Below are 11,138 nucleotides of genomic sequence, written 5' to 3'. Positions count from 1 at the left end.
TGTGAAGTGCACTCTACTTTCTCGTCCTTGAAAAAATTGCGATTGAATAAAAGAAACCATGCAGTTCTCTTACTCGTCTGATGCAGTGCGGTTTTTCGTCCGATGCAGTGCGGTTTTCAGTCGGATGAAGTACGCACGTCGATTTGGGTGTCATGAAAAAGCAGAGCGTCCGCATTTCGGTAAATTCAAAATTCCTATTAAACCGTAAAGAATTAGAGAGAGTGTTCTACATGAAAAAGTTATGCCTCGTCGATATCTTTCCAACCACGTATCGTTTGAATCATTTTGATGAGCAGGTTGTAAAAATTTCGCGAAAAACGGCCGCTGCCACTCGTCGTCCGCCGCATGATTTTCAAAATTAACTTAAAACCGTAAGGAATCTCAAAAATATTTCAACATATGAAAGTTGTGCCTCGTCCATAGCTTTTCAATGGTATATTACATGCCTTGTTTCGACAAACGGTTAAAAAACTGGAGCGAAAACAGTACCGAATATTTGAATTTTTTTGAAAAACGGAATTCTATGGTTTAGTAAATTTGAAACTGCTCTTAAACCATAATGAATTAGAGAAAACAATAGTTATGAAAAAGATGCGCCTCGACGATATATATTCAACGGTGTATCATTTGCCTCATTCCAACGAGCGGTTTAGAAAAAATATGAAAAAATGCTCGATGTCACTCTTTGTTGGCCGCACCATTTTTTAAACTGTTCTTAAACCGCGGGGAATCTCGAAAAGTGTTCAACATGGCGAAGTTGCGCCTAATCCGTAGCTTTCCAACGATATATTACACGCCTCGTTCTGATAAACAGTTAAAAAATTAGAGCGAAAACAGTACCGAAAAAACACTACGCACAGTTTTTTCCGACACGAAGTTCACTAGTCTGTGTAATGCAGTGCTCTTGTTAAAGAAAGAGCAGTGCTCTTGCGTTGAGCATGTAGTGCGGAAGTGTTATCAGAATAACTACTCTGATAATATTATCTGGGCTATTCTGTTTCGCGTAACAGAATATATTCTGTTACCCTACTTGAACCGATGGTTTCAGGCGGTTGTACTGATAATTTTCATCTCGTCGAACTGATCGTCTTTTCGTCGGAATGGGGCATGTAATATATCATTGGAAAGCTCTTGACATCTACATTATAAATATGTAGGAATTTTTTGCAATCACGGTTTAAGAGCAGTTTTGAAAAAACCATTTTTTTAAAAACTGAAAACACAAATCGTATTTTGGACTCAATTTCCAAACGGCTTGTAGAAATTGAACAAATAAGATGGCGTTGGAAAGCTGGTAAAAATCCGCATCTTCCATATATCTACTGTTTTTTCAAATTATATAGAATTTCAAAGTAATTTGAAAAACGGTGAAATTCTGGGTGAAACGTATTTTCGCGTTTTTTTGCAAACGGTCTGTCGGATTGAAAGTTTTTCGTATTCGTATTGATATGGTGTTGGAAAGCTATGGAAAATGCGCAACTTTTTCGTATTGAAAGTTCTTTCTAATTCCTTACGGTTTAAACACGAATTCAAAAATGGTCAAATTTGTTTTCGAATGCGGTTTTTTTAAAGTTCGTCGAAATAGGGAAAATAATATACCGTTGGATAGCTATCGAAAATGCGAAACTTAGTCATGTTGAACATTTTCTCTACTTTGCAACCGTTTAAGAGTAATTTTGAAGAAGGTGAAATCCATCGTGTTGTTTTTTCCTCTCTAAAAAACAGAGTACTCGTACTGAAGTATGTCTATGTTTGTACTGAGGTATTTTTCACAAAGTAGTTTTGAATGGCTCTAAAAAAAGAGTACTTTAAACGGATGTCTTTATGATTTTGTACTTGCTCCCATCTTTTAAGAGTAATTTTGAATAAGAGTAATTTTGAATACGGTGAGACTCATCGTGTTGTTTTTCTGTCCGAAAAACAGAGTATTCGTACTGATCTATGTGTGTGCTTGTACTGAGGTATTTTTTTCAGAGTATTTTGAATGGTTCCAAGAAAAGAGTACTTGCACTAATGTTCGTATGGGTTTGTACTGAGCATATTTTCACATACTACACTTCACTTTGTTTTTTGGGTATCATAGTCCCCGAACTTGCATGGTTTACATCGTTGAACTAAATGATATTTTTTTTAAAGGAAGATGTTTTGGACTTCTCTTGTTTTGCGACTTGAATTTTTTACCATTTGATTTTTCATTGGGTTTCATTTTGTTTGAGTTTTTTTCTCAAACTTATCTGGGGCGTCGTGTTGAACTTACAATTTTTTTAATTGTGAACTTGTTGTGTTTTTACAATGCCAATATGCAGGAGAGCAGGGCGAGGGCAACGATAGAAGGAAGCTGCTTGTGGTGATCGCGGAAGCACTACAGGGCTGCCACAATGGTGGTTGATGGCAAGCCGGCACGGCACGACGTGTGGCAGAGAGGCATGGGGACGAGTGGGCGACGCACTGACATGTCACTGGAGAGCACCTGCTGGATTGACCTCATTGTCCCATTTGGACAGATCAGTTGTAGAACTTGAACGTCAACGTCTCAGAATACCAAAAGCTAACCATCTTTTAAAACTAATCATTGTTTTTAATTAGTACTGATCAATATTTTTGATTCAAACATTTTCTTTATTCTTGTATGCACATCAAGCTGTCATGTACTATACCTTCTTTGAAGAAGTAGCAATCATCTCATCATATACATAAATTTTCTTGTCCGAACTTATGGTATCATCATCACTAAACCTGCATGATTTCTGTAGCTGAACTGGGACATTTGTACAACAAGAAACTAAATCTAATACCAATATTGAACTTGCAGGTTCCATACGCAAGCTAGCTACCAATGTCAAATTTACTGATCCTAAAATCAATCACCACCACAAGAAGACAATAAAATTCTCCAAATGGTTGCTCGAGGAAGAGCTAGCTGCTGAATCCGACCACATTTACCGCTCGAAGCAGCCAACCACTAGTTTGTAGAAGGATTTAGCAACGTCGGCGGCCGCCATCTCGCACCTGAGAATCAAACCAAATATTCAGGCGAATAAATAAGTGCACAAGAGATATTTCTTTAGCAAGACATTTTCACGGAACAGGCAAACCAAACTTTTTCAATGAACACACAAATCAATTTCTTATAAAGCTTCCTAGCCCATTAGCTTCAACCTTTACAAGACAAACTTCTTTCTAGGGGCAGAACAGAAGATGAACTTCTAACCTGCAGCTTTTCGCACTGAATTCCAATCACATGTTGAACTTTCTAACCTGCAGTTGCAAAGAAGCCGTCCCAAGTCAGGCTAGACAAAGACGTCCGGTTGGCTCTTGCATATATGGAGAATTTCTAGAATTTGGTAAAACGATTGAACTAGCTTGGTCTGGTTAGTATCACTATCACCATAACTAAATACATGTACTACTTTTTGACTATAACAACGAAAGAAAGCACTAGCTAGTGTTCAAAATATAGAAAGGGTGATATTTCTTAATTACAAAATTCAGAAAAGAATGGTGCTCTCTATCAGATTGTTGATGCATGAAAATCGCATGAACTTCATATACTGCAATAGAGTTGCATCAAGTGCACACACACATTGGCGCATGTCTTGCTACACCGAAAGCTTGCGATGAACTGTTTAAAGTTTGGAAACTGAACCTTTTGTTCTCAAGTACTGACACTACAAAATATAAATATATATCCATTGTTTCTAACATAAAAGAGTGACCACGAATACCAGCACTGCAAAAATGCACTCTACAGGTATAGACTACAACATACTTCACATTACGAGATTGCAATTCTTCTTGTAGATGATATTTTCCTGACAAACTGATGAACTGATCAAGATTCACATGAGACATATGATTTTTGGGGATTTCCTCAAGATTATGCGCAATAAAGCATCCGGACCGAAAAGAACAGACAAGCTGAACTGAAAACCAAAATAAATGGCCTCTGGGTTCCTCATATAGCAACTAAAACTTCAGTACAACTACACCTTTTATTGTTGCACTACTACTTAAACAAGGTAAATCAATAAAAAACTGAACTAACAAACATCTACTTAATATCTTTGTGCATGCCCATGTCGGCAGTGTGCAACCGTCGAGCATGTAGCTCGAGTGCTGGACGCAAATGCCCTTAGTGGTGGCCGCTATCGCCGCAAGAATGTTGGACGTATTGCCAGCTAGCATCCACGAAAACCGAGACAAAATTGAGTCTTGCACAAGATCAAACTAATATAAACGCTTGCTGCATCCATCAGCAGTCATGCATAACCAAGCAATGTGCAAAGCAAAGGGGCTGGTGTGCAAAACCGAGAATTTTTTCACGAAACCACACTTGAACTCGCTCTACAACAATCTTCAAACTTACGCATGCAGATAAATACTTTAGAACAAAAACAAAATCCCTAACCTTGTCTCTGTGTTTTGCTCGACATCAACACATTGTTCCTGTCCATACTGCAGCAGCGCCAGCTCCACACAAAAAAGACAGTGCTCTCCATTTAGACAAATACATCCAAGAGAAGACGCGAGAAACTTCAGCACATAGACTCACTGCTTTGGCAAAATGGAAGATACGTACTACATCTGAAGAATTTGCTAAAAATCTGGTGTTCCTTTTACCTCCTTGCCGTTCTTCTTATCTCAGGAGGACGCGGCCTTGGCGAATCGGACAAGGAAGACGTAAGGTGTGGGCACTGTCAAGTTCCACTCAAGCATGTTCAGGATTGCCTTCTCCATCCTCAGAATCTGCTCCCTGTATATGTGTTGTCGGAGAACAATTTGAAGTCATTCACCTGCAGGTTGGCGCACAAATAGGGATGGCAATGGGTAGGGTATGGGCGGGTACAACCTCCTTCTACCCAAACCCATACCCATAGAAATTTTTTATACCCACCCACTTCAATACCCATGGGTATAAACTGACACCCATGCCCATACCCATCGGGTATCCTATACCCAATGGGTATCCATTGGGTACAATATATAGCATTCAAATTCTTAAGAGGTAGAGAAATGAGTTCAAAATTCAAGTGATCATGGTAGAGAACTATAGCACGTATGTGGCCTCCTCCAGTGGGTGGCCTCTTGGAGGCATCAGGGGAGTATGAGCAGCGGTTGGTGGAAGGCCGACGTAGTGGAAGGCGGTGGTGGGAATTGGGGATCGCTGGATCGAGTGTTCGACAAGAGTCTGGTAGCAAAGAGTCGATATTTCATATTTTTGAGGAGTCACATAGGACGTATGAGGAGTGGCAAGCAGGTGATTATGAGCCTATGAGCTATGACTTGTTTAAGGAATACGAGATTTAGGGTTAGACCATATGAGTTGGATGTTAACCCCACATGTTATAGGAATTATTTTCATTTGTTATTTTTTTCTGGGTATCCATTGGGTTACCCATGGGCACAATTTCTTACCCATGCCCTACCCATACATTTTGTGGATATGGGTACCCATTACCCGTGGGTAGAAAATCTCTTCAAGTCTTGCCCATTCCCATTGTTTTCGGGTAGGGTACCCACGGGTACCCATACCCATGGGAAAAATTGCCATCCCTACGCACAAAACAGCCACCAATCAGAACGCGGACTCAATGAACGAACAAACAGCAGAATGGATGGATGATCCATCATTCAACCTACGTACCTCTGGAGCCCAAATCTCATCGTACTTGCACGCAATCAGCAGGGCACAGACGCTCACCAGCTGCAGCTCCCGCTAGATATCTACATAGAAAATCACATCCATGTCTAGTAGCTGGACTGATGTTTCCTTTCTTTTTTACTTCCATGGTGATGCATACAATGAGTGGAATCGGTACAAAATGATAAAATAACTGAACTGATATTCTGGTCTCCAAAACTAATAACTAAGTCTGTACCAAATAAATGAATATAATTTCTTATTTGTATGTATATCAGTTCATTGACAATATTGAACTGAACGAAACTAAAAATAATAATTGAACTGAACTAAAAATAGAAACTAAACTGATTGTGCCACTGAAATTGTTTTCGTCTTTGTTTGTGGTCTCTAAACCTCCAATTTTTTGTACGTTGAGCTACCCTTTTTTTCTACCTTCTTTTCTTAGAACTGTTGTCTCTTTGGGAAGAACTGCTAGCCTTTTTTTAGGTGAACTTCTGTACATGTCTCTCGTTTCATGTGTAGTGGGGCACTAGGGCTCCAGCGTCATGAGCAGAAGAGCATCGCATCAAAACCTGACAAAACTTCAAATGGAGTTAGCAGTGGAGCATTTATTGAGAATATCAATGGAGTTGGCCGGAGCATCAATACCAACCTGGACGTACGGCACCAGGGCATCCATCCTCCTGTGTACCGCTGGAACCACGGCAAGGCAGTGATCTCAACAAGATGCGGCACCGTGTGGCTCGGGCTGCAACCTGATGGGGGAGGCGGGGGTAGTGCACAGAGGCACTTGGTGGCGTGCATACGGGGGGCTGAGGCGCGGGGCAGCCGGTCTGGTCATTGTGGATGTGGCCGGCTTGCGGCGGTGGTATTGGACTGGCGTAGTGGCCATGGATCCACCACCGGAACGAGGCAGAGTGATGGCGTGGATCGTCGCCGGATGAGGTAGTGCAGGGGTCGGCAGCGCCGGGGCTTGGAGTCCCCCGAGCCGGGTGGTGTCGAGGTCCGGGCGCCGTTGCTGGGGGCGTCATGGGGATGTGGCGACCGGATCTTGTGGTTGGCCGCTCCGGCGGGGAAGAAGCCGGGACGCGACGAGAAGGCCAACGGAGGGGAAGAAGCTGGGGCGCGAGGAGGAGGCCGGCAACGGGGAAGAAGTCGGGGCAAGAGGAGGAGGCCGGCGGCGGGGAAGAAGCTGGGGCGCGAGGAGGAGGCCGACGGCCGGGAAGAAGCCGGGGCGCGAGGAGGAGGCCGGAGGCGGGAAAGAAGTCGGGCCGCGGGGAGGTGGCAGGGAAAGAATCAGGGGCATGGTGAGGTGGCTGGCGGCGGGTCAAGAAGTTGGGGCGCCGGAGGTGGCTGGCGGCGGGTCAAGAAGCCGGGGCGCCGGGAGGTGGCCGGCAGCGGGGTGCCGGATGTGGTGGGTCGACGACAAGATGGGGAAGATGGGGTGGGTTTTCTTTTTTCCTATTTTGTGCCGTTCGGGGTGGGCTTCTTTTCTTTTTTAGTTTCTACGCTATCTGTTCCGAAACTGCAGATCGGGCCTTATAGGGCTGAGGGGTAACAGATATCATTTTGTTACTAGTAACAGTGTGTGTCTATATATATATACACACTGGGTGAGGATTAGTTATTCTTCACCCTCTCTATTCTCTATTTTATCATTAATGCATCATAATTTTACATTTCGTAAGTTTTGTCTTATTTCCGACGTAAAAAAAATCGTAAGAAAATATATAATCATCGTAAAAAATATGTTAGTGGTACTATTCATCACCCAGGGTGCATAATAAGTTATTCTTCGTCCGAGGTACTCTTACGATCATTTCATAATTAAATTATGTCTGGAATTCAAATAGTTATATTCCTATTGATTCACTGCGTAAAATTTGATATAAAAAATAAAAATATAGATCATAAGATAAGAAAATTTGAAGTTTATATATATTTTACACTATGTTTTTACGTTTGTAATTTTATATAACATAAAATACTTTTTACGGCGGTTATATAATTTTTTACGGTCTCTTTTTACGTCAGAAATAAGACAAAACTTACGGAACGTAAAATTTCAGTGCATTGGTGTTAAAATAGAGGAGGGTGAAGAATAAATATTCCTCACTCAATATATACATATATAGTGTTACTATTCATCACCTAGGATGCAGAATAAGTTATTCTTCACCCGAGGTAATCTTACGATCATTTCATAATTAAATTACGTTTTAAATTCAAATAGTTACATTTCTATTGATTCACTACGTAAAATTTGACATAACAAAATAAAAATATAGGTTTTTATCATTTTTGTCACTAGTTGTGTCCCACTACTCAGTTTTGCCATTAGAAGTTACAACTACTCAAAAATGCCATCGATCTGCGAGATGTTTGCTCAAAAATGCCATCGTTCCGTTAGATGTTTCCTCAAAAATTCCATTAGACATCGTTTTTTTCACATTAAACTCATTGACCATGTTATATGACAAAAATAAGCCTAGACCCACATGTCAGTTCTCTCTATCGCACAATGATAAATGTGGCCCCACTTGTCAGGAGTAACCAAGCGAATAATTTTATAGAAAAATAAGAACGTCGTTGGGATCAAGTGGGCCCCACACTTTATTGCAGTAAGATAGAAGGAGAGCTGGCATGCTGGTTCATAGGTATTTATGTCATTATAACATGGCAAAAGAGATTTGAGATCACAATAATGATGTCCAGTGGCATTTTTGAACACGTGTCTAACAAAGCGATGACATTTTTGAGCAGTTAAAATTCCTAGTGGCAAAACTGAGTAGTGGGACACAACCGATGGCATAAATGATAAAAACCCTAAAAATATAGGTCATAAGACAAGAAAATTTGCAGTTTATGTGTATTTTAGACTATATTTTTACGTTTGTAATTTTACATAACATAAAATATTTTTTACGGCGATTATATATTTTCTTATGATCCCTTTTTGCGTGGGAAATAAGACAAAACTTACGGAACATAAAACTACGGTGCATTGATGGTAAAATAGAGGGGGTGAAGAATAACTATTCCTCACCCAGGGTGAGGAATACACACACGCACACACACACACACACACTAGCAAACGTGCCTGTGCGTTGCAATGGGAGAGTAAACATTTTTTTACCTGAGCCACTATTTTCATTACGATTCAATTTCGACTCTGACTCGTCATATTGATGGCATGCACCTATGACCATACTCAGGCAACATCTGGGCGGTGTCGACACTGAGGAGGTTGCATATATAAATTAACTTTCTTTAAGAATACCTATATGTATCACTGTCACATGCAACAGATGTAACATAAATTAAGATCGTATTTATCCGTTCCAATATTATAACGTTGATGACTATCACACGAATAGTTTAGATATTTTTAAAATAAACCTTCATGTACTTATGATGTTCATGAATTTTATAAGTGTATGTACATCTTAATAAAAATTGTTTGTGTACTCACTAAAAAAATTGTATTGTCCATCGGTAAGTATGCGTGTGGATTTCATCAAGAAAAAGTATATGCGTAGGGTCTTAGGTCATGAAACATGTACAAATAGAGAACACGCTAAAAGTATAGCATGCCCAAGGATCATATTTTTTTTCTTCGCTCGCTCCTTGCCAACCAGCACACAACATTGTGTACGGCATGTCCATTTGCAATACGGATTTGCACCGGTATGAAATAAAGACGATTGTGTGTCATTGATTAACATTGCACCCTAACATGCATTTTAAAAATAATGAACATGTAAAATAACATCATATTCAAATTTTACACATTTTTCTAATCAAATTCCATATATAACATGTTAAATTTGGTGTTACAATTTAAAAGATATGGTTATTTGAAAAACAAATCTTAATAGACTGCAGGGTGATTAACGTAGACATCAGGGGAGTTTACGTAAAGCTGAAAAAACGATTCACTGCCACTTAAATATGGAGGGCGGGTTAGTTAGCATAAAAGAGAGGGGGTTTGCGTAAAATGCAGAAACAATGATTCGTTGTAACTTTAAAAAGGACTGTCAGTTAATTACTGGGAAATGGGGGGTTTCTGCAAAATGTGCGATGACGGACGACCAGAAGCACTATTCGCTTTATTATTAGGGAAAGATATAGGTTGGAGGGGAGAGGAGGCTGCGCCACAAGGAGGACTCCTCGGCCTCCCCTAGAGGGAAAGGGGGGCGCCTCCCCTATTAGGCCCTTGTGGCCCAAGTTGCCTTCCACCTCTTGGTCTTTTAAGGCCCGTCAATATTTAATAAATTATAGAAGCCTCCTAACTATTATTAAAGTATTTTATTATTAATTTAATATCTCCGGAAAAAAATTTCCACCTATATATAATTTGTTAATAATACCCGATATTGCTCGATAATCTCTGAAACCCTTCTGGTGACACCGAAACGCTTTCGGATCTTCTTGAAACTATTTCGAATATTAATGAAACTATTTCACAAATATTTCCTCGTTACTCATGTCCTACTAACACTCAGAAAATTGTGATTACCTTAAGCTTTTGACCCTGTAGGTTTGCTAAAACATAGAGATGAACAAAACCCCTTTGTTCAATGACTGATAGCCGAACCGTGGACATCCATATCGATCCCTATGAGTACACAAATGACATACGAGTGAACCTTTGGTTATCATGTGATATTCCCTTTGCTTCGTGATACTTTAAAAACCTGAGGTGAGATGTATCGGTGTCCTTTTGAGTCATACACATGCTCACTATACCGGTCTCCTCATTACTGGTTTTGTTCTTCTTTCTCGTTGACATATTCCGGCATCCCCATGAAATAGTCACATGAGTCTGGCCAGATGATGACCATCATTACTGGTTTTGTCCCTTGTCAAACTTTCCGATAAACCTGTAAGTTGTCGTTATGATCACCGTGTTATAGATGAAGTTTGAGCGACCCCCAAAACCCACCGTATGATAAGTGACTACGATACTCTCATGGTCTAACGAACTAAAACACACTTAACATTCCGTATTATTGTTGGAAATATGCCCTAGAGGCAATAATAAATTGGTTATTATTATATTTCCTTGTTCATGATAATCGTTTATTATCCATGCTAGAATTGTATTGATAGGAAACTCAGATACATGTGTGGATACATAGACAACACTATGTCCCTAGTAAGCCTCTAGTTGACTAGCTCGTTGATCAATAGATGGTTACGGTTTCCTGACCATGGACATTGGATGTCGTTGATAACGGGATCACATCATTAGGAGAATGATGTAATGGACAAGACCCAATCCTAAGCCTAGCACAAAGATCGTGTAGTTCGTATGCTAAAGCTTTTCTAATGTCAAGTATCATTTCCTTAGACCATGAGATTGTGCACCTCCCGGATACCGTAGGAGTGCTTTGGGTGTGCCAAATGTCACAACGTAACTGGGTGGCTATAAAGGTACACTACAGGTATCTCTGAAAGTGTCTGTTGGGTTGGCACGAATCGAGACTGGGAT

The 11,138-nt window shown here is 40.3% G+C and overlaps 1 long non-coding RNA gene across 6 annotated transcripts; it reads right to left on the bottom strand.

Annotated features, from left to right (window-relative positions):
- Window positions 1-2,667: 2,667 nt before the first annotated feature.
- LOC125551232 (uncharacterized) lies at window positions 2,668-7,147 on the bottom strand. 6 transcript variants are annotated; one of them, XR_007302302.2, is made up of 6 exons: window positions 6,297-7,145; window positions 5,645-6,216; window positions 4,621-5,553; window positions 4,409-4,493; window positions 3,212-3,258; window positions 2,668-3,009 (listed from the first exon to the last, which is right to left on the bottom strand). It is a non-coding gene; the product is annotated as an uncharacterized LOC125551232 (long non-coding RNA). The 6 variants fall into 6 exon arrangements; XR_007302303.2 differs by having other exon boundaries at window positions 4,409-4,753; window positions 5,416-5,553; XR_007302308.2 differs by having other exon boundaries at window positions 4,409-4,753; window positions 5,459-5,553.
- Window positions 7,148-11,138: the final 3,991 nt, after the last annotated feature.

The sequence above is a fragment of the Triticum urartu genome, chromosome 4A (genome assembly GCF_056163025.1).
Source record: "Triticum urartu cultivar PI428250 chromosome 4A, HENAU_Tu73, whole genome shotgun sequence".
In the NCBI taxonomy this organism is placed as follows: Eukaryota; Viridiplantae; Streptophyta; class Magnoliopsida; order Poales; family Poaceae; genus Triticum; species Triticum urartu.
This window is presented reverse-complemented; position numbering and strand designations above follow the sequence as displayed.